General features: G+C 40.6%; 1 long non-coding RNA gene across 1 annotated transcript in view; it reads right to left on the reverse strand.

Moving 5' to 3' along the window:
- Positions 1-2,053: 2,053 nt before the first annotated feature.
- LOC104146786 (uncharacterized) overlaps positions 2,054-21,799 on the reverse strand; it is a 46,718-nt gene continuing 26,972 nt past the window's right edge. Inside the window, exons 2-5 of the long non-coding RNA XR_694772.2 lie at positions 8,191-8,300; positions 5,654-5,902; positions 4,343-4,406; positions 2,054-3,693 (exon numbers count right to left, since the gene is read on the reverse strand). This is a non-coding gene — a long non-coding RNA (uncharacterized lncRNA). The remainder of the gene's footprint in view (positions 3,694-4,342; positions 4,407-5,653; positions 5,903-8,190; positions 8,301-21,799) is intronic.

Raw genomic sequence — 21,799 nt, forward strand, 5'->3', positions numbered from 1 at the left:
CCCAGAAACCAATTCCAGCTCATCAGAGTTGTTCATTTTGGAAAAGAGTCAGATTCAAATTCATGGGACAGAGGGGAGTGGAAAGCAATCGATGTTTAAATCTTCTCTTTGCCAGGCCGAGATGTTGCATAAGGCTGAGGAAAATGTTTTATTATCCTAACTAAGCCTGAAGTGTCAGATACTGACAGCATTTCAGAGACAGGATACTGGGCTTGATGGTCCAATAGTCTGACTCAGACTGACAGATTTTCTATTTCGCCCTCTCAGATTATTAGTTCTTTTTTGTGCCATTAGGTATGAGGCGATTTTAAACTAAAAAGGTTAAAGCAGCACACACATTACTGTGGGCCTGGGCTGAAAGTAACCTCCCAGTTTGGCCATTATCAAACACCGGACAAATTTAGATCTTTTCTCATTTGATTTCTCAAAACGTCCAGCCATTATAATCCCATCAGCTGAGATGGTACACTGCTGCTGTCTGTAGCGTACCGACAGTCAGGCTGATATGGCTCACATTGTTCCTGGAGGGGTCTGGAGGGTGATTTTTCTGATATGGTCCCCGTGAGCAGCCAGGGCATGGACAGCTCATCCTGTCCTATGGCTGGGTTTACAAAAGGAGAAGGCGGCTCCAGTTTTCTTCTTCAGAGTTCCCTAAAGATTTCCCACTACATGAATCTAAGAGAGCATTTCTGTCCACAGAATTCGGACATGAGGTAAGCGTTGACTCAAATACAGGTTCGGACCCATGGTCAGAATGAAAGGTAGACACAGGCAAAGAGGCCTGTTTGCGAATAGAGTTGCCGAGCAAACTGATGAAATCTTTTTTTAATAATTGCTTTAAAATGAAAATCTTTAAAAATAGAAGAATGGCTCTCTTTTTCTGTCTCCGTTTCTCACATTTGTCAAAGCTAGGCCCTTAAATTTTTCCTTTGTACATGTCTTTCTCTTGCTTCTCTCACACACAGGCACAGCCATCTCTGTCTCTTCCAGGCCGTTCTTTGCACATATTTCAGATGCCATAGTGTTCTTATATGAGACTTTATGGTATCGTCTGCCCATGTTTCAGTTAATTTTTTAGCTCTTTCATTCACCTAAATGAAGAGTGGGTGTTCCAGCCACCTTTTTCAAGGCTTAGCACAACTCTGCAGTTCTCATAAGAACAGCAGGGGCTTTCACATGTTTCTGAACAGTTAATTTTCTGACCTAGTGCATAACCACATACCTGGTGCGCATTGTTCTTCTTCAGGAAAATATTTACAAATCACTATCTGTGTTATTTGGCCACCATTGCTAGTCAGAGGGATCCATACTATATAAGTTGAGGGAAATACTGCCAGACCATAGCTTGAAACACATCCTTTCAAACCCTGAAGAAAAGAAGGTTTTCATTTGGAGGTCTACAGAAAATGATGGGTCTCAGCCAGCATGGGTTGTATCTGACTGGGACCACATGAAGCTGTGTGATGCCTCGGTTCTGGAGCAGAGCCACCCTCAAATTGGAGCAGGCAGCCTGACTTCTAGATCTGCTTTCAGAAGCGTTTGAACTCTCCGCTGTTTTCCCTTTCATTGGGTTCAGGAAGAAATATCAGCCTAGATGATACCGAGATTTCTTGACTGGATTTTACGGCAGTCCATGAGTATGACAGCAAGTCAAAGAAGCAGAAAAATTTCATGATCGGAGAACAAAAAAATAATACCACATTTAAAGTGCTTATTTTCCTTTTTTGGAGATTTCTGCATTGACTAGTAGTTTCCTTTACACTTGGAAAGTTTTGAAAGAGAATGAGGTTGTTGGTTACATTCTTGCAGCCCTCCTCATACATTCTCCTCTGCGCTGCAGACAGATGTTGTAGCATGTTACGGTCAAGGCTACAGTCTGCCCTAATTTACATACTCTGCAATCTTCCTGCATCCAAGGATTTCCTTCAGCAGAACGTGGTGCCCTGTGTTCTCATGAAGTCTCGAGTGGGAGGCAGCAGTCATGGAGAGCTGCTCAAAAGATTTTGAAGGAAATATTTTCCTGTCAGAAAATAAAATCAACATCTTCCAGAGAAAAGATTGATGTTGGTGCATTTATTATCATTCCTAAGGTACATCAGGCTGTGTTTTTAGTGATAAACTAGAATTAATTGTTTTGACTCAGGAAACAGATATGGGTTGCCTTAGCTAATGCTGGCTAGAAGATGCTAAGGTACTATGCAGGTGACAGGACAAAGATCTCATTAGAACAGAGGAGAAGCAAAACTTTCCATTTCCCCAGCAAAGGGGGCATCTGTCTTTTTTCCATCACCGCCCCCCCCCCCTCCCCCAATGCCCATCTGCAATAAGGTAGCTTATACCAAAGCAGATGGGTTTTGGTCAGGATTTTTGAACACCACAGAGGTAGAGTAGCCATTAGGATTCCTGGGACATTTAGCAATGTGCAGACTGTATGATTTCCTCAAAAGGGACGATGAATATTCAGAGTAAATGTGACTCATGAGCTCTCTTTTGTACTCCAAACAATCACAAAAATATTTTTAAAACATATCCAGTGAAGTTAATTTACATTTCTCTGATTAAGAATACGTAAAGAGAATTTAAAATCTCTTTTTAATCAGGAGATTTCAGATTTGTTAGTAGGAATCAAATTGCTGGAACATTCTGATGGAAAGACTTGGGTCATTATGAATGCCCACAGGAAGAACTGTTTGTTATGAATATTATATTTCATTAACAAATCATTCCTAAGCCAGTTTCAGGCTCCAAATTGCTTGAAAACTCTTGATTCCAAATATTCATCGCTTGTGTAATCTGGTTAACCAGATAGGTCTCGACTCCAGATCAGATGAGGAGATACAGTTAAGCAGGAGAATAATGGACAATGAATAACAAATAGATTTTCATAATCTATTGATCTGACACACAACCATCATGCTGAAGTTTAATTGCTTTCTTCAGTCCCTAGTCAGTAACTTAGTGCTTTTATCAGCATTTTCAGACCATCTGCGATATCTGACTAACTCTGTTTTAGTGTAATATGTCTGTGTGACATAAATTGACTTCAGTCATAGAAACAAGTTCACAAGCTGTTTTTGGTAAGGGGTGCCCTACTCTGTTTCTCACCTTTTACTTTGATATAGTAATCCTAAGATTTATTCCTCAGGAGTTATTCTACTTCATCTTTTTGTTATCTGAACCTTTTTTTTCTGGGTAACCGTTAAGTGAAGGAAAAAGGAGAAACTGGGAAATGCCTGTTTTGAAGGGCAGCTTTTAAGTTGAAGTGAAGAGCATAGTCGGTCTGAGTTTTGATTCTGTATATGTTTGTCTGAGGAAATAGTCAAAGCAACAGATTACAAGCAGTTTAGTAAGTTAGAATTAAAAAAGTAAACTCCAGTACAACTAGCAAAACTGAGTTTTCTGCCACAGCAATACTTCCCAGGCATATCCTCCCAGTGTTTTCGCCTTTTACAAGAAAAATAATATTTTGAAGTGTGTATCTTAGCTTTCTTGAAATCAGTGGGCATAGTCCACTTTGAGGCACTCTCAAATGCTACATTATCTACATGATAGATTCATGGTAGAGGGCAAAAAGTTGTTAAAAAAACATTCAGATCTTTAGAGGTTTTCTTCTTCTTCTTCGTCTTCTTTTTTTTTTTTCTTTTAAACATATAATAAATGAATTGCACACAGATCTGGGATGGAGTTTCCAGTCTGAAAATAAAGATCAGCATTTGGTATTGCAGTTAGCCACAGATAAAATTCAAATTTGTAACACTTCATTTAGCAGAGTATTAACCCCTTGGGAAGTGAAAGGGAAACCTTCAGTGAACAAAACTCCTCAGTGTAGAGCAGGTAAAAATACATCTACACCAGTTTTGCCCCTACATGTTACAATGGTGTGAAGGTGACCAGCCCAGCTCCTATACATTTGTTTAACTTGCTCAGAATTAATCAGAGCACTCTGGGATTAATAATTACTTAATCAAATAATCGCTTCGTGACTCCAACACTATCTTTCTTTTTCTTCCAGCAGGCTGGAAATAAGACCCGTGAATATGTAAATTGGAACTGATTAGAGGATTAGGTTTCACTCTTTTTTTTTTTTTATTATTTGGAATAAAAACAGCCTGCAGATCCCTCTAAGCCAAGCTATGTCTCTGAATTACACCACCAGCGCCTGTCGGCTGTGATAATTTCACTTCATTAAGTTCCAGATATAAATAGAGAAAGTTTTTTTTTTTTTTTCCATGCACCACCTTTAATAAGCATGGACTGAAAACACAGGGGTTATTGATCCACTCAGCTATTGGGTCTTTGCGAGTCTACCCTTAACAGTGAAAGAAGACCAAACACCTTCTACCTGTTCACTCGTGCAGCCAGGGACAATTCATCTCTGTTGAATCCATTTTAAAGCTTTGCAGAAACTGCCAAAAAAGCATCGCGAGAATGAAAGTGTCAGCTGCACCATCCATAGCAATGCAAAACAAACACGTGTGATAGGTCCATGACAGTGAAAAATGTCAGCAGGACTCAGGCCAAGATTTTAAGCTTAGCTGTGTAATGTTAAGCACCTCCGTGTGTTGGCCCCCAAATAACTCGCCTGACTTAGTGCTAAGCAACCATAGTGTCCACCAATCTACAGGGAAGGCATGCGCTAAGGCACCTCTGAAACTCTCCCTGCTAAAACCAAGTTGTTTATGTTCTCCCCTACACAAGCAGTTTACTTTCTCTTACACCATCTTTCTTATGTGCAAGTAGACCTTAATGTCGAAAAGTCCTGTCCACAGGCCAGTATGTGGCCCACAGTTGGGTTTTTAATCATGGCATCCTATTGTATCTACTGAGTATAGAGATCTATATTGTAGAGTATTATACATGCTGTTCTGCATCCCCAGCTGTGGGATCCCTGCTGTAGTGTAGGGAACTCACAGCCTCATTGGGAAAGCGAGCCATTCCTTTACTTCCTGTCTTACAGGTTGATAGCAAGACAGAACAAGGCTAAAAGTACTTTACTCAAGCTCAGAAAAGAATTCTGTGGCGAAACAGAACCATAATTTCCCCAGAATTACGGGATTATGTTCTTTTTTTTTTCCTGTCTTTGGGAATGAAGGCCCAGAAGAAAAGGAAGTTCAAAATTTTGCACTCAAACTAAAGCTACCTTTGCCCTAAACCAGAGAGAAGCTTGGAGGTGAGGGATCACTGATGCTACAAGTACCTACTAAGGAGAGGAGGTTCAAAGATTAGATGGTAAGTGAAAATGATTTTGGAGGATTTCGGCTTCATCCCAGTTAAATGGCACAAAATCTATGTGGAATTTGGGCATGGCTTCATGTCGGTAACAGCCTTTCGCTGCTCAGGAAAGGATCCAGAAGAGCAAAGGTGGCTGCTGGTCAGCAGTGAAAACTGCATTGGTAAATCTGGCTTTTGCAAAGTGGTGAATGTCAAATTCAAATAAAGCGAGCAGAGCAACTGAGGTGTGCAGGCAAAGCCTCTTAGGAAAAACTCCTGCACAGAGTCTACCTTCACCTCTCCTAGATCCAGCAGCTAGCTTGAGTGATCCCTTATTTTTTACAAGTACTACTTTTATACAAAAATGCTGGGGGCCAGCCAGACCCAGACAACAGCGAGAGCAGAAAGGACGGGAGGCTGCCAGAGGGGCTGACATACATACCCTGGGGGGGTGTTTAGTGCAGTCTCCGTGCTGCCGAAGCACGGTGGTTCGAGCAGAGCATCCCGTGTGCGGATTGGCCCTGGGGGCAGCTGCCGACGGTGCTTGGTTGCATCAGGCTGAGAGGCGGCGCTGGCTGTGGGTTGTGTGGTCGTCTGAGGCAGCAGGAGAGCTGTACATGTGGCCTCACTCCTCCAGGCATCGGAAGGAATTTCCCCGTGTGTCAGTGGATTTGCAGGTTCCAACTCACCTCTGTAAGGAAATAATAAAGAGCTACCTCCCCTCAAATTTCTGAAACTCGTTTTTTCTTCCCCCATTATAAATGAGCCTTTGAGACAATTTCTCAGTAAGCGCTGTCCTTTCCAAAAGCTGTCAATGAGGAATGTGGACTAGCTGTGCAAAGGGAGACGGAGAACACTAGAATGAGGTCTCGTAGTTTGTGCTAAATGAACTAAACAACGCTCTCGGCTGCATGTCTTTAGAACCAATAGCAAATAAAGGAATTAGTAGTGCTAATAAGGACCATTTTCATGCTAAACCTGGTAAGAACTAAGCCTGGGTCCAAGATGACATACTGAAATAACTAACCACCACCACTAATATTCTGGGATTTGATTGTGTTTATGTGGCCGGCTGCAAGTTGGGAACAATTGTGCCAAATGAGACCTGCAAGTTCACTCTGATCGTAGCCCGGAGATTAGCTAGCAACATTCACTGGGAATTCCACAGAGCCTAAAAATGCCTACAGCCATACCTGTGCGGACAATGACACGGGCTAGAGGGGCATCCTGTTGCCCTGTTTTTTTCAAATGTTACATGGTCTAAATACAGTCGCAAGCCTGGAGCTGTCTGCTGCAGATGTTGAGTTTGTTTCAGCTGTATATGCAAAAATGAGAACGCATGGTGTCTTCCTGCACGGGGACGGCCGAGGAGAGACAGTAAAGTTTTCTGAAGGAGCAATTGAGTGAAATACTTGGCTGGATGCTCATATTATGTAAATTCAAGCTGAAAGCTTTAAGTATTCTTTTTTAATAATGTCACACACGTGGGGCTTGTTAAGTGTTACTCACTACTATAGCAATTCTTAAGGCATTAGGAGGGCTTGCAGCTCTAGAGTAGAAACCTAGCCACTGGAGCTAATTCTTATAAGCACCTTGTGGATTGTGTACATTTTGCAGACATTTTCTGAAGAACTCTGATGGTGATTTCCTTAAAAAAAAATGAAAAAAAAAAAAGCATTGCTGTGAAACTGCAACGCTGCTTAGAGAAACCTTGATGTTTTTAACAGTATTCCCAGGTACTCTAAAGCTAGGTGTGCTTGAAATCGAAATCTAGGAATTAGAGAACACAAACTTCATTTATTCAAGAGCAACTGGAAAACGTGAGTGCGTTTCCATGGAGATGGGGTTATTTCCTTTCCCACAATTCAAATCTTTTCCACAGGTCTTGTTTCATTCTGGTCACCCTAATGTTTTGTTGAGGAGAATTTTTTGGATTTTGATCTCAAGAGTTGGCCAAGCTCCAGGTAGAACAATGAAAAAGTCGTAAATCACTTTAATAGATATAACAAGAAAAAAAAAAAAGAGGGCAGAGAAATGGAGAGACTGAAATATGGCAGTCCCAGCACATCCGTCAAACACAGAATACTCTTCTTGAGGTACAGGAGAACACACCGATTAGAAAGAGTTTAGAATGAGCTGTTATGGTGTTATAAGTGGCTCTGATGCCTGAGATGCCATTCACATTTATATGTAAAAAACATATTTTGAGAGCCAGAAGGAGCCGCTGAGGCTTAGGACATTAATCACAAGGCCCATTTTTGCTTCTTGGTGTGATACAAGTTGTGAGGCAACTCATTAAATTTTGCTTGGAGATATCTGAGCTGTATCTAACTGATGTCTCTTCCTTTGAGGATACAAGATGGTTTTACATTTCCAAAGGGTCCATTCCCTGCTTTGTACGAAGAGAATGCAAAATGAAGCACAGGCTATAAGAGCGCTGAATTTTCAATCCGCAGACCCTAAAAAGTTGCTAGTGAAGGTGGAGGCCGCCTAATGAATGTAAGCATGAGACTAAGCTTGTTTTCCTTAGTTATTTTGTGTAGAATCTGCAAGTGATGGTCCATGGACCACCCAGGAGTCTGTGGCTCACAACAGGAAAACTGATGCTGTGGATGATGCAGATTCTGAGCTTTGCCTAAACTCCACCACAGGGTGATTCTAAATAAGCAAAATAACCAGTGACATAAATGAGTGCAGAATTTGCTCTGCAATCATTGACTAACATGTTCACCTGGCCCACCTTATGGAATCTTTATTTGCTGGTAAAATAAAGAGAACAATAGTATGACAAATAATATTTTTGTCTGCCAAATGTGTAGTGAAACACTAATTGTTTCTGGCCTATCTGTACTTTCTAATTTTGCTTCTTGTGGAAGGCATCCTCATACATCTCAAATCAATGTGAATAGCTATCAAAGGTCATCAGTGAAGCAGGACTGCAAAGGATTGATTTGATAAGATTACAAAGCTTAGATTTACCTCATCTCACTCGGGGTTCTGTGGATATGGGTTTCATCCCAGCTGCTCACCATCCCCAGCTGGTAGCATCCTCAGCTGCCTTCAACCATCAAAACTATGGACACCGAGACCTAAATAGTGCCAAGGAGAAGAGAGACTTTTCCTGAGTGTGACTCAGCCCTATCTGAGATATCATCTTTAGAAGGTGGTGACAAAAATGGAGAACTGTCATGCAGTTGAGAAAATGAAACCTAGGGGTAAAATAGCTTCCTGAGCTCTGTACATGTTGAAAATGTATATGAATTTGGTTTCATAAAGTCAAACATATAACAAAGCAATAGTGATCCTCCTTATATAATGCCCTTCACCTTAGTGAGTAGTCATGTTACATTACTGATAGGCTATGCAGTGTGGATTGTTCAGGCATGTCTTACTAAGTGGTACACATTATTTATACATATTACACAAATCCTAAGTTTGTCTGGCCACTTTGGCCACTTGTAGCTTCTAGTTACACTAGTAGAGGTCTGTAGCAGGTGCTTAGAATGACAGTTTGGTTCTAAATATTACATTTATATCATGCCCATTTCAGCAAATCTAAAATGGGCTTGTAATAATTTTTAGTAATGTTAAGGGGGACCAAAAATTATAGAGTATATATGGAGAATATTTTAAGGCTTTTTTTTTTCACGTCTGCTCTAAAAGTACAGTATACACAACCTTTCTCCTCAAAAGCTGATAAATGGTTTAGCCATTATTTAAAGTTCGGGAAAAGGCAGCTACAGAAATAACATTTTAATGTATTCCAGATTAGACTTCATGCTATATTTGTAATAAAGATTTGTTTCCAACATTGGTTGGCAGATCACTCATATGGACAATTATCCAAATAGCTATTAGGATACGATTGCGCTCATTTCCAGGCAATGCAAGATTGCCAGAACTCAGCTTGGCTGACGGTTGGATTTTGGTTTGACTTTTGGAGAAAGCCACAAGAATTTGTCAGTCGTTTTGGCCGTAAGGGAGTCTTCTTGTCTTGAGGCTATCCTTTTTCCTCTTCAAATATAGAAGGCAAAACACGCTCTTGTTTAGTTTGGGTTCCTTTTTATTTTGCTCGTTATCTCTCCTCTTAATGGCAGCAGGAGGAAAAGACTGAGATGTGACTTGGTTAGGAGGTGACAGACGTCTCAGATCATTCATAGGGAAGAGGCAAGTCAGTTATGAGAAGACCACATGGATTCTGGAGGGTGAAAACCAAATAGAAAATCAAAGGTCACGAGTTTCTTGTATTGAGGGAAGGGAGCTTAAGGGAGGGCATACTTAATGCCAAGCTAAATCAGCGTTAGCTGGGAATGGAGACTCCTTCTCTTTCTGCATTATGCTAATGTGTCGTTTGGCAGGTCTGAATCACGCTGGCTAGTTTAGTCAAGAGCTTGAGTCGAAGAACACCAACTCCCTCTGAAGGAAAAAGATCCCTTTGTGCCAGGGAACATGTTCTGTGGTGAGATGACGGAATTGTTTAAGTCACAGATGCAGCGGTCAGGAAGCTTTTCCATACTGGAAGATAGGTGAGGTCCACAATGGTCCATGAAACTCCAAGCAACTCCAATAGTTACCTCTGCTAGAGCTTACAACAGAAACAGGTTCATTATCTATTGCCAGTCTAGCGTGGGTGCTGCTGAGACTAGTAGCCAGTGTTCTTAGCGGGGCGGTTTCCCTCTCTCCCAAGACTTAAAATAGCTCATTGCAAGACCTTAAATAAGGCACTTCAATGACTATATTCACTGCTCTCCCCTTTATAAAATGAAGATAATAATTCTGGAACCAGAATCATAGGCATTGCACTGTTCAAATGAGATTTATGAAAGATAACGTCCTCCTTGTGACAACAGGGGACTGGATAGAGGATCCAAAGCTCCTTTACTCTTTTGTATGTCTATAATCAGATAAAAGCCTTTGGATCAATATATCACATTAACTGCCAGCAGTTGCCAACATTTCTGAAAAATACCCTTCCAAACTCTTTGTTTCTCAAGATGAGGGGAAGGTCCAGGATTAAAACCTCCCTTTGCTAGCTTGCTTGTCATGAGTAACAACAGCTAATACCGTACTGTACTGTAGCTGAACAATGAAACACTACTTCAAACACAGAAGCTGATAAACAGAGTGGCAATAAGTCTAGTGCAAATGAAAACATTTAAAGGAGAAGAATACCACAGGCTTTCATTATAAGACAATTTTAAGATCATCTCTGAGCTCACGGTTGGATCTCCCTGTAAAAGCTTTTCCATGGGGTGAATACTGCAATATTTAATGTACAGAAATCCTTTCTTGCTGGCTACGCTCCAAAACAATGACTGCACCAAAAGGGCTGAGGCATATCCTATCAATGGAGCAGAAAATTGCTTCAAGGCTAATAGCAGTAACACCTTGGTGAAGCAAACACTGTAATTAGCAATAAAGCAGCACCCATGCCCAATAGGCCTATTGTGTCCCGTCTATGATTTTACCCTTTGGTGCAAAGGGAAAACGTGTGTGTGAGCGAGTGAGTGCACAGAGGTAATCCCCATCCAGCATGTTCATGATGAATGTGCTGTAGTTGGCATAAAATGGAACATATGCCAAGATGAGGCCCTCTTGTTCCTTGCAATCCCCCACCTACATTCTCCCAAACACCACATTATATTTTTAGCATTTTTATTTTCTTGGAAAAATATATAAACTGCAGTTATAAAATGTGTTTAAACAAATGAAATGGAGCTAGCAGGTGTACAAAACGTCCTAAAATGCTTCCCATGGCTGCAGTTAAAAAAAAAAAAAAGTAAACTTAAACTGTTCCATAGTGGAAAAAAAAATCTGTGTAGAGTACATAAATGTCACTTTTCCATACTGCACAGTCCGTTTCTTTTTTGACTCCTAAAATCCACCTAGACTCATTCTTGTTTTGGATCTTCCTTTCTCATCTCGCTTAAAGGGGTTAATTCTCCTATCACCATCTAGGAAGAAATAATATACAAAGCAATACCACCATTTTAAATTCTGAAATCCCCAGCACAGCATATGGAAAGCTAATCTCCAAAGCTGTAGGTCTGTTCTGTTATTTACTGTTTTTATCATCTCCATATTTAACCTGGAGAGAACTTAGGTTCAGAGTTTGGAGATTATTTATACTCAGGATTTAATTTTTGGTAGAACATGATTGCATTTACAAACTTAGTCAAAATTGGAGGACTGCTGGCACTCCATGTAAGTATATACATATATGCATATATATATGTGTGTGTGTGTGTGTGTGTGTGTGTGTGTAAAAGTATACATAAACACACACACAGATATACACACACACATATATATAAAGAAGATGTCAGCCTAAAATATTTATAATCAAAATACACCCCTCAATCAAGAGACAGAAGGTGATACAAAGAGAGAGTGGGGATTCTAAGTGGGGCTGGTAATAGACTTCTGCATTGTACTTTTGCTGCCTGGTTTTGGTGTACATCCTATAGTAAACGGGACTATTTTTAAGATTAAAAATCAGCATGCTTTTAGATCCTAATTTCTCCTTGCTCTCTGAGTGCTCAGAGAGGTTGATTCCTTGAATTTTGGATCAGGCCCCTCACTAATTCTTTGCAACAATTGCTGAGCAATATTAGCATAGGGAGGAAAGAGGTAGGCTTTCACTGCACAATGAAAAATGGTATTTTTACCTTGGCTCTTTTCTGTCTACCTTACTTTTTACTAAAATGTTTTTATGCCTGAAATAGTTTGCTCCCAGCTCAGAACATTTTTCAACTTATTTTTGTCTCATTTTTTGTTTGTTTGCTTTTCAAAGTGAGAGGTACTGGATGAACTGCTGTGGAAACTAGTCTTAGATGAGACTTGACAGATTCTCGTTACAGTGCAAGCCTCTCCGACGAGCAGTGATTTCGTGCTCCTCATCTCAGGCCCTGGGACAGGCTCCTCCACCTTTGGCATGAGCCGTCCCTGGCCATTGGGCTGAACCAAGCCCTGCAGTGCTGATGGGGAACTGGTGTTACGTGTGTGTGATGTGTCCTCTGTCCACTTGAAACCAGGATAATAGCAAGGTATTTTTCTGTCCTGGGGCTGGTTTTCTGTCCTTAATAAAGTTACTAAGAAGGACTGTATTACCTGAAGAAATCCATGGGGAATCCCCATGCCTGGCCCTTCAGGTAATAGATATTCAAAGCAGATTTCTTGATTCCAGCAGCTTATTTGCTCCTACTGGCATCTCTCTCATTTTGCTTTTGTCACAGTCTACTAAAATGCACAAGATTCTTCCACATTTGCCACCTGGAAGCCAAATTCTAGAAATAAAACACCGATGCATTTTTAAAAATCCCCTTTTGTCTTCAGCTAGGCAATGGGCTTCTGTAACAGTCCAATAGTCTAATTTCTTTCTGGCAATCAAGGAAAACAAAATACATTATTTTTAAATTAAACAAACCCTCATTTTTTTCCATGGGAAATTACTCAGAGTACAGTAAAATGTGTCACATTCACATTTCCAATCTTTCTGAAACAGTTTGGTTCTCTAAGTAAATTTTTTTTAATGTGTATGTTTCATGCAAGATCAATATTTATTAAAACACATTTTCCTGTCTCTGTTCACTTGTTTAAATCCAAGATATTCCATTTAACTCTGTTTCTACTCTGATAGAAATGTTATATCATTTATTTTTAGAGGAAAAAAGTTCATAATCATTACATGAATCATTAAATAAATATAGTTCCTAATTTCTATTGTTTTACGTAATTAAGACTTTTAAAATGATTGTCAAATTTCAGCTAAGCATCTCAAAATATAGTCTTAATTAATTTAGCCTTGAACAGTTTTCTGACATGTCTGGATCAGATCCTCAGTCCTGTTTACTTTATTTGACATTCACTGTTACTCTGGTATATTAATTTAAGTATGATTCTCCAGCCCCATTTAGTGTGCTGAAATGAGCATTAACATGCAATGTTGACAAATTAATATAGATAGATTATTCCCAGTGGTGTGTCCAATTTTCTTTTAATAGGTCATTTTCATCTGAATGGGTAATTCATTCTGCCACTGCTCTAAAAAGTTCAAGACCTGTTTTAAATTTCTTATCTCCGAGATGGCTGGCAGTATGGTAAGTTCTGCAAAGTGGTGTGGGTTCATTTATAAACTGAAGTGGAAAGGAAAGGGAAAATGGAAAGATGTTTCTCTTGAATACAAGATACAAGATTTGTGTAAGAGCAACTGAATGAGGCAAAGACAAATGACAGTGAAAGAAATCATTTTGGATTCTAGATGACTGCTGAAAACATTTGGAGATGGCTTCTCACCTAGTATAAAATTATCATTGTTCTAGCTTCTACCAGCTTTTTGGCATCCCCATCTCTGAACAGAATTACGAACCTGATTCCCACGAATGATTCCTTAAAGCCTGAAAGATCCAGCTCCTTGTACTGACTAAAATACAGCAACACAGCACTTGGCTGTGCTCTGAACAGCCGATGACATAACTAAGGCAGTGAAGGACTAGGGGAAAAACTATTTAAAAGTCATGAGCCATATGTGGAATGAAGTTTAACATGAATTGCAGTGAGGCTATTAGCACTGGAGCTGCATATTCAAGCCTGTCCATATGCACAGACAAGTGAAATCTTTTCAAATAAACAGGGTGGAAATTCTTGGCTTCTCCAGGAGCCGGCCTGATTTCCAGCGGATCGTGGTTTGGATTCCCAGCCTGCCCTTGGCATGCCGGTTCTCCCCCTGCTTGCCACAGCTAGATTGAGTTTGCTGTTTCTGGACTGAAATGCTGAACAAGATCCTGGTGCCTCAGGTAGGTGATGTTTCACCATAGAGGAAGAAATCCCTTTCTGAAGTCTTAGAGAATGGAACCTCCTAGTTAACAACTGGCAAACCCACCGGAAAGGAATAGAGCTGCCATCACTAGGTAACATATTAATGCTTGGTGTTCAGTTTCTTTTAGGTAAAACACAAAAATATGGCGGTCCTCACATTAGTGGTCTAACTACAGAAAAGTGTGTGTAGAAAGGTAGCACCATTTCCTTCCATCTGCTATTAAGGTCCTTGCAGATGTGCCAGAAAAGGGAAAACTGACCTTCTATGGAAATCTAGCAAAAGGCCTTTTCCCCTTTAAATCATTACAGGAAAACTTAATGATGCATCAATCTGCACAGTGCATTTCAGCCAGATGCACAGAGGCATTCTGGATATTCAGCTGGCTGCTTTGAAGACACTGAAGTTGCACATTTCCTTCTTAGACTTAATAGACTTAGTGTAGATAGTAGTGACTACATTTCCCTCTACCGTTACTGAACTGGTAAAGGTTTGGAGGCTGCTGTGATCAGTAATAATATCTGTTGCTGAATTTAGCTCTGCTCTACCCAACATGTGCTATTTTCTCTTTGCAAGATTGGCAAAAATAACAGCATCTAGGAGCAAAAGGATACTCAGCCCTGTGCAAGGACAGATGAAAGATAACTGAAAGTTGGCTGACAAAAAAACTAAGTGAGGAATAAATGAATGGCTATGATTATGCTCAAAATGGCAGTGATGGAGGAAAGCCTGTGTTTTCTAAGGCCCTTTTAAATGCAAGGACTCATCTGTAGCCACCAGATGCATGATATAAAATTTTCATTGGCTGTAGACCAAGTTAGGGACAATGCTGAACATGAAACTTGCTCATTTGACCAATGTTATGCTTCATTTTCATCAGTGCTGTCCATGGAATATTAGATATGCTGGCAGTTATTTAATAAGGCAAATGCACACAAGGAGCCCTTTAAGGTAAAAAGTAAAATAATCTCTATTTTCTCTTCAGGAGGTTTTGGCAAATGGGAAAAGATGGAGAAGAGGGAATAAAAAGTGTACGTGAAACAAAAGTTTTAGCAGTCTGTCTAACCAATGGGTATAATTAAGTTTTACTTCAGCCCTCAGAAAACCTCAGGGAAACACGTGGCATCCCAATTCATGTGCATATTAAGTAGAGGATCATGTAACTTTCATGCAATGTTGGAAAAGGTTGGTTTTTGAGGAGCTATAGCTCTCCTGTATAGCAGTGTTAGTCTGAGGCAGCTCTTGACTGCAGCAGTGCTAATCCAGAATTACATCTGGTTGCACAAAGCTGAGCTGGATTCACTGAAGTTCTCCAAATTACAAGCAGAGGGAATGTAAATGACAAGAGGAACATGAGCTAAATCAAATGGGTTGAAGTCCTGGCCAGACTCCCCTCAGAGCTGGCTAGTGGTGGGGAAGTGCTAAATATCCCTAAAGGGTGTGCCATGTCCTATGCAAAGGTGAACAACGTTCCCTTGAACTCAGCTTCTCTTCAGCCCCGTTCTCCTCCTTTCCAACTGGTCTTCAGGTGTAGCGGATCTCCCAGCAATGCTGGTGAAAAGTTTTGATATTGTGTCAGAAATGGTGGAGTTCGGACCTCCCCCCACCCCTAATGAGCCAGTCTTCCTATTTACATCCCTAGAAGGAGGTGGATGCACAAGGAGGGCATAGGATCTCCAGGAGTTCCTCGGAGGGTGCTTAGCAGAGCATGCCATAGACTTGTCCTCAGCACATAGTGCCTTGTGACTGTGTAACAGCCGTGCCATAGGAAATCATTGTAATGAGGAGTATTTCCTTAAGATTGTCTTTAATGGCTTCTCCTTGTGAAAAAGTAGTTGTAGGAGTAATCTCTTCAACAAAGGCAACATCATCCAGTAACTAGGTTGGTCGAAAGCCAGCATTATGGGTTTCTTCAGAACATACTCATCTGCCCAATATACCTAAGTCTGCTCACCCTAAATAGGCTTGAATGCTGAAGTTTCTTACAATACAGGAGCTGGTCTCACACCTTCACCGTGTCCTTTTTAATACTTAAAACTATCGGTTTACACTGAAATTATTTCTTCAGTTCATTACTAGGGTAAATCCTTAGCTGCTGAGATCAGTCCTGATGCAGTGTAGTGGAACTGGATAAAATTTGCATTGAAACTTCTTCACAAATAAAAAATGCCTTTTTCATACTTAATAGAGATTCCCACAAATTCACAGAAAAACTGGTTTCCTTTTTTTCATTTTTAATTCAAAAACTGAAACTAGAAAACTGATTCCTTTTCAGTGTTTTCTGTCAACACGTTGAACTTTTTTTTTTTCATGAAATCTTCCCTCCTCTCAAAAGAAAATTCGAAAGAAAGGTGAAAATACAGTATTTATTTTGGCCAAATGGATTGGCCAAACCCATTTATAATGGTCAAATTGATTTATAATCAGTAAACACCAACTGAAAACGTGGCTCTGTATTTTGCTACTGCAACCAGCAAATACATCAAATTCCCCCATTCTCTGTCTGCTAGAAAATATGAGCGTGTGCTGTGGGAACCCGATGACATTTTCCCCTGAGTGACAGCTAGAGCATTTTCCGGTCCTGCTATGGTATTCTCCCAAGTGCTGCATGCTGCTTTCTGCCCTGGAGTTCTCTTGCAGGTGTGACTAATTGCATGGTATTCCTCTCTTTTGGTGAATATCGGAGGGAATGCCAAAGTACTCATGGACAGAGCAGAAGAAAGTAGAGGAAGGGACTTGCTGCCATACTCGCTCCAGTTTGAAAGTTAATTTTCATTTCAACATCATCTTTTGGATTACTCTTTGCTGATCAGTTAAGTCTAAGTCTGATGTGAGGAAATATAAAATTATTTAATGTTCCAATAACTGTGAATTTTGCTTTGCTTATTGCATTCATGTTAGCTGAGCAGGTACTGTGGTAACATCCTTGTTACTTGCTTGGACAATTAATGTAATTAAGCAACACAACCCAAATGACTACAGCTATATAGCATGTGCAGATACAGGCAGAATCGACTCAATAGATAGATTATAAAAGCATTTTTAGCTATATTTGGAGATGTTTCTTTAGTGCTCCTTCAAAAGCCTATTTCAGTGGCAGTGCATGCTTTCACAGCCTATCAAACAGATCCATTTTCATCTGATGCAACTGCAAAATTTTCAGCATGCACTATAGGCTGCACATTACATTTTCACAGTTGCAATAGGCAATGAAGACCAGGACTTATTTGCAAAAGAAATAACTGAATTTCAAAATGATCTTTTTCTCCTGCTGTAACGATCATCACTGTAAAGGGAAGCATGAGAAGATTTTGTGTATGAGCTGATTAATTTTCTTAACAACTCAGTAGGCTTCCTGAGAAGACCTCAACCATGATATCTCATTGTGTACGGAGGGAAACGAACACCAAAGAGAAAATGGCCTGCAAGTCATTTTACCATGTAAGCTACTAATGAGATTCAAAGTTATAAACTCTGATCCATATCTCTTTTTCCCCTTCTTTAGCCCTCAGTCCTCTATGCAGTCCCTAATATGATACAGGAGTTTTAGCTGACAAACATTCCTATGGTATTTCAAGAGTGCTGAGATGGGGGATATAGGTTTACGAAGGTCTTACAGAGGGAAAAAAAAATTTTTTTTTAAACAATGCTGTTATAGAACATGTCCTCACAGAATATTCAACCCTTGCACATTTCCATTTTGGGCTTGCAACCAGGTGTGTCTGAACTCTCTGAAGCAGGGTTTTACCCAGCGTGATTCCTGGAACAGAAATGCAGCTTGTCCCCATGTGTTTTCTCCAGCAGCTTCAGTTCCTGAACAAGCAGTTCTTTCCTTGCACGTAAGTCACCTACATGCTGGAAAAAAAACAGAAGGAACCTGCAAATAGCTGCCTTGCATAATGTCCTCCAACGTACAGAGGCATCTTCTTCTTTTAGGTGACTCTCTTGGCGCTCTCTGCTTATCTGGCTCAAAGCTGGGATTGTGCGTACTATGTTACAGGGTAATCTACTTTTTTTGACTATTGCACCCCCCCCCCCAAAGCTCACTGCTCTGCTCACTGCTAAACCAACAAAGAGTAAGTGGGGACAATCAGGACATTTGCTTCAAAACCTTTTACATTAGTGTTCTGATCCAGAGCAGTAAACACAGCTCGGGTCCATCACAGTTATTTCCTGAGCGCTAGCAGTAGCAGCATGTTCCTCTGATGCTGAACGTCCCAGACTCACTCTCGCAGGTGACCCTCCGCTGCAAAAGCACTTTCACAGCTGCTTATTGAGAGTGCCAAAACCTCGCATTTTATAAATTATCTTTTGTAAAAAAACCTGTTCAGGACTGCTCCTCTAGGGTTTTCATGGAGCGGGCTAGACACCTGCCAGGGATGGCCTAGGTTTACATGATCTTGCCTCTTTGAAAGGGTGGATTGGATGATTTTTTGAGATCCCTTCCAGCCCTACCTTGTAGGATTCTAAACATTTTTTTTAACTCCCCTTGCATCAAATGTTTGTCTTTATTCCTTTCCCAGGCCATCAGTCTCCTTACTTCTTCTTCTAAGCAATAGCCTACCTCTGTACCGTAAAGCATTAAAGCCACCCCACTAATCACATAAGGGTTAAAAACATGATTGGTGGGCAAAGACCTCCCCCCCTTTTTCCTGCAAGGTTGGTTGAAATTGTGAATAGAGACTGACAGCTTGCCTGAGTGTTTGTGGTTCAATTTGAAACCACAAGACCCAGAAGCACATGGTTTAGATTCAGTGTCTTTCTCTAGCTAACACGAACCATTTGTTCAAGCAGCTTGGCTATCTGTTGGAGAATAGTTTTGCACCAGGATCAGCCTTGATTCACCCCAGACGGCCAAATATATTCAGATGGAAACCCCAAGAAAAAAAGGAAAAATTCCCCAAACAAAGGCTTGCATTTACTTTTTCTTGTTTATTTTTGCAGCTTGTAAAGGAGCTACTAATATCCTGGTTAAAAAAAAATAAAAGAAAAGCTGAAATGCCAATCAAAAGCATTGCCAAATTAGGTTGTGTTTACTTCAAAAATACATTTTTCATTGCCTTTTTTTAAAGGCAAATTCCTGTAAAATAATAATGTCATGGAGGGCATGGAAAGAAGACTTTAACTGACTCTGAAATATATTTAGAGCAATATTTTCAAATTTGGCTGTGTCAAGTGAGGCACGTAGAAAGGCTAGAGTTTAGTCATTGAGCTGTCATACATAAAGTGCTTAAACATACACCTAATTTTTGTCATGTACTTTAAGGCCCACTGCCACAGAACAGCGTATGGTGAAGTGCTTTATTGCCCCTAATGCACTACAGAAAGGTTAAACACCCTCTGTCTCAGACTGGAAAATTGAAATACGTAAGACCGACTGTCCATGACTCTTGGACATGTCCAGACTCTTGCATGGCTGCAGAAGAGTCTCCACGTGTTATCCAGCGGGTCCCTGCCACCTTTGCACAGGACGGAATTTACTTCAACTTGTGTCCCAAGTAGGTAAAAGTGTCATTATCCAAATTATGCAGGGTCATTGAAGAGACTTGCTACAGGGAGCAGGGATCAGCTGGGATTACTGTTTGGAAATTTCAAGTTTCTTGTCTACTCACTGATCATCTGCTCTGCACTTCTCATAGCCTGTCATCTACCACTGGTATGTCACATTGCTCCTGTATTACTCACCCCCTGGCTGAAACATGCCAGTGCTACCATGGAAAGCACGACTTGCCACAACATGGCATCAGGAATTATCTATGCAAAAACGCCATGCAAATAAACAGCCCTTCCAGCTTGATAGGAAGTAGATTATACATTTAAGTCACCATTTCCCACACACCAGCACAGCAAAAGACTGCAATAGGCAACCAACTACCACTAAGTACCAAAAAGGGAAGATAAAGTGAACTAAGATAATATTCATTTCCCCTAACTTAAGCTATCTAAAATAGGAATAGTCAAGCAAGGCTTGTACCCTTCTATTTTCATCTTAGAGATGTGTGGTGCGGAATGGCTCTGCAGAGGTTTCCATCCCTGGGAAGAGGGTTTTCCTGGCACACCACAATGGATGGGAAGCAACCAGCTCACAAGGGTGGGAGCGCTGCCCGTCCCTGCTCTCAGCAACACGCAGTCTAACTTGTTCTAATAAACCACCTTTTTCATTACGCACACACACAAGGCAATATCACAGCATTTAGACTCGCTTAAGAGATCAGCACCAGAGAAGTGAAAGAGGTAATTTGATGAATTATTGTGGTGAGGCAATAAACCAAGTGTTCAGTTACCCCGGATCACAGGTATTACGGGTAAAATGAATTATTCTAAAACAATTTCCCATCATCTAGCCCCTGGGATTATTTGTTTTATTTTTCTCCTTTCAGACATTCCTAAATATTATGTTACAATATGCTGAACCACCTACTGCACCCAGAGGCTAAGTGCCTTGGAAGAAAGAAAGAATACTTCTCTGCTATGTCTCTCTATCTCCTAGTTAGGAGTAAGTGACCATAAAATCTGTGTATGTGTGAAACCACAATATATTCCCCTGTTCTGTCATTAAAAGCCACTCACAACATAAATGGGAATCAGAGGTGGGAGCACATTCACCGGCAGGGAGGAGCATGAATCTGCTTCTCAGAAAAGATTATTTCTGGGAATTCAGGAAAACATACATTTTATTTCAGTATTATGGGAATATTGAAGAGACTTCTAATGTTGCTGCCTTTTAAGCTACTATATAATCACAGTATAATTTATTTTAACAAAAAGACTTTGCAACTTCAGAGACCTGCAATAGTAGTTGCAAAGCTAATGAAGTGAGTCGCAGGCTTTGAGGAGTGAGACAGCATAGGTCCATATCAGGAAAACTGGCCTGGCAACATTAAAGCTGGATGGAAGTGCAGATCTAATGGCAGTGCCTGTTGTTCAAGCCATTTGGCCGGGCATCAGAAGCAGAGCTATACTGAGCAATTCACCAGAGACACAAACTTAGTGAGCCCCCTTTGTTTCTGCTGCCCTCCCTCTACTTTGTCAGACCTCCAGAAGGTTTTCAACCTTTAATTTTGTACAGTCACCTTTTCTGACAGAAAGAGGCCTAAAATAATGCTGCTTTCCCCCGTAGTAAAAGCAAGCATGCAAAATAACCTGCTTAAAATGGTACAGCTAAATAATCGGAAAAGCAAACTGTTCCAAGTATGTGAACCCTGCAGAATTAGCAGAACTAAGTTGTAATGCTCAGAGTTAGATGAAAAACAGTACTACATCAAAAGGCACTGGATGCGTCTGTGTGTTGGCTCTTGTGTTAGTGGCTGGGGAATCTGTGCTCGGTACTGTATAAAATGAATCCAAATGCTGCGCAAAACAGTGCCAGCTACATGGAAAGCCATTTAGGAAAGCTGAACCCTTAAATTATGAAGATATACATCACGCTCTGAGCAAGGAGTTGGATGGGAGCATTTAGAATATTGTCTTGCCTAATTTGCTCTTACGTCTAGTTAGTTTATTTGGACACTACTGGGTGTTTGTTAGTCCACACTATTGTGATTGCCGATCGCTTTTAGTTTCTGTGGTTACAGTAGGTTTTATTTCAAGGATCACCCAAAATCTGCCGAAAAGGGAAAAACATGTCACTCACTAACACCATGTGCTCAAGCAATGAATAACCTACTCCCCGGTCACATGAAGAAAGGAGGAGGACCTTGGCAAGAAGATGGGCTTGTCCAAGAGGACTCATTCTATCTCAGCGCAAATGAAAACTCCTTCCCCAGCTGTGTA

Source organism: Struthio camelus, chromosome 19 (genome assembly GCF_040807025.1).
Source record: "Struthio camelus isolate bStrCam1 chromosome 19, bStrCam1.hap1, whole genome shotgun sequence".
Lineage (NCBI taxonomy): Eukaryota > Metazoa > Chordata > Aves > Struthioniformes > Struthionidae > Struthio > Struthio camelus.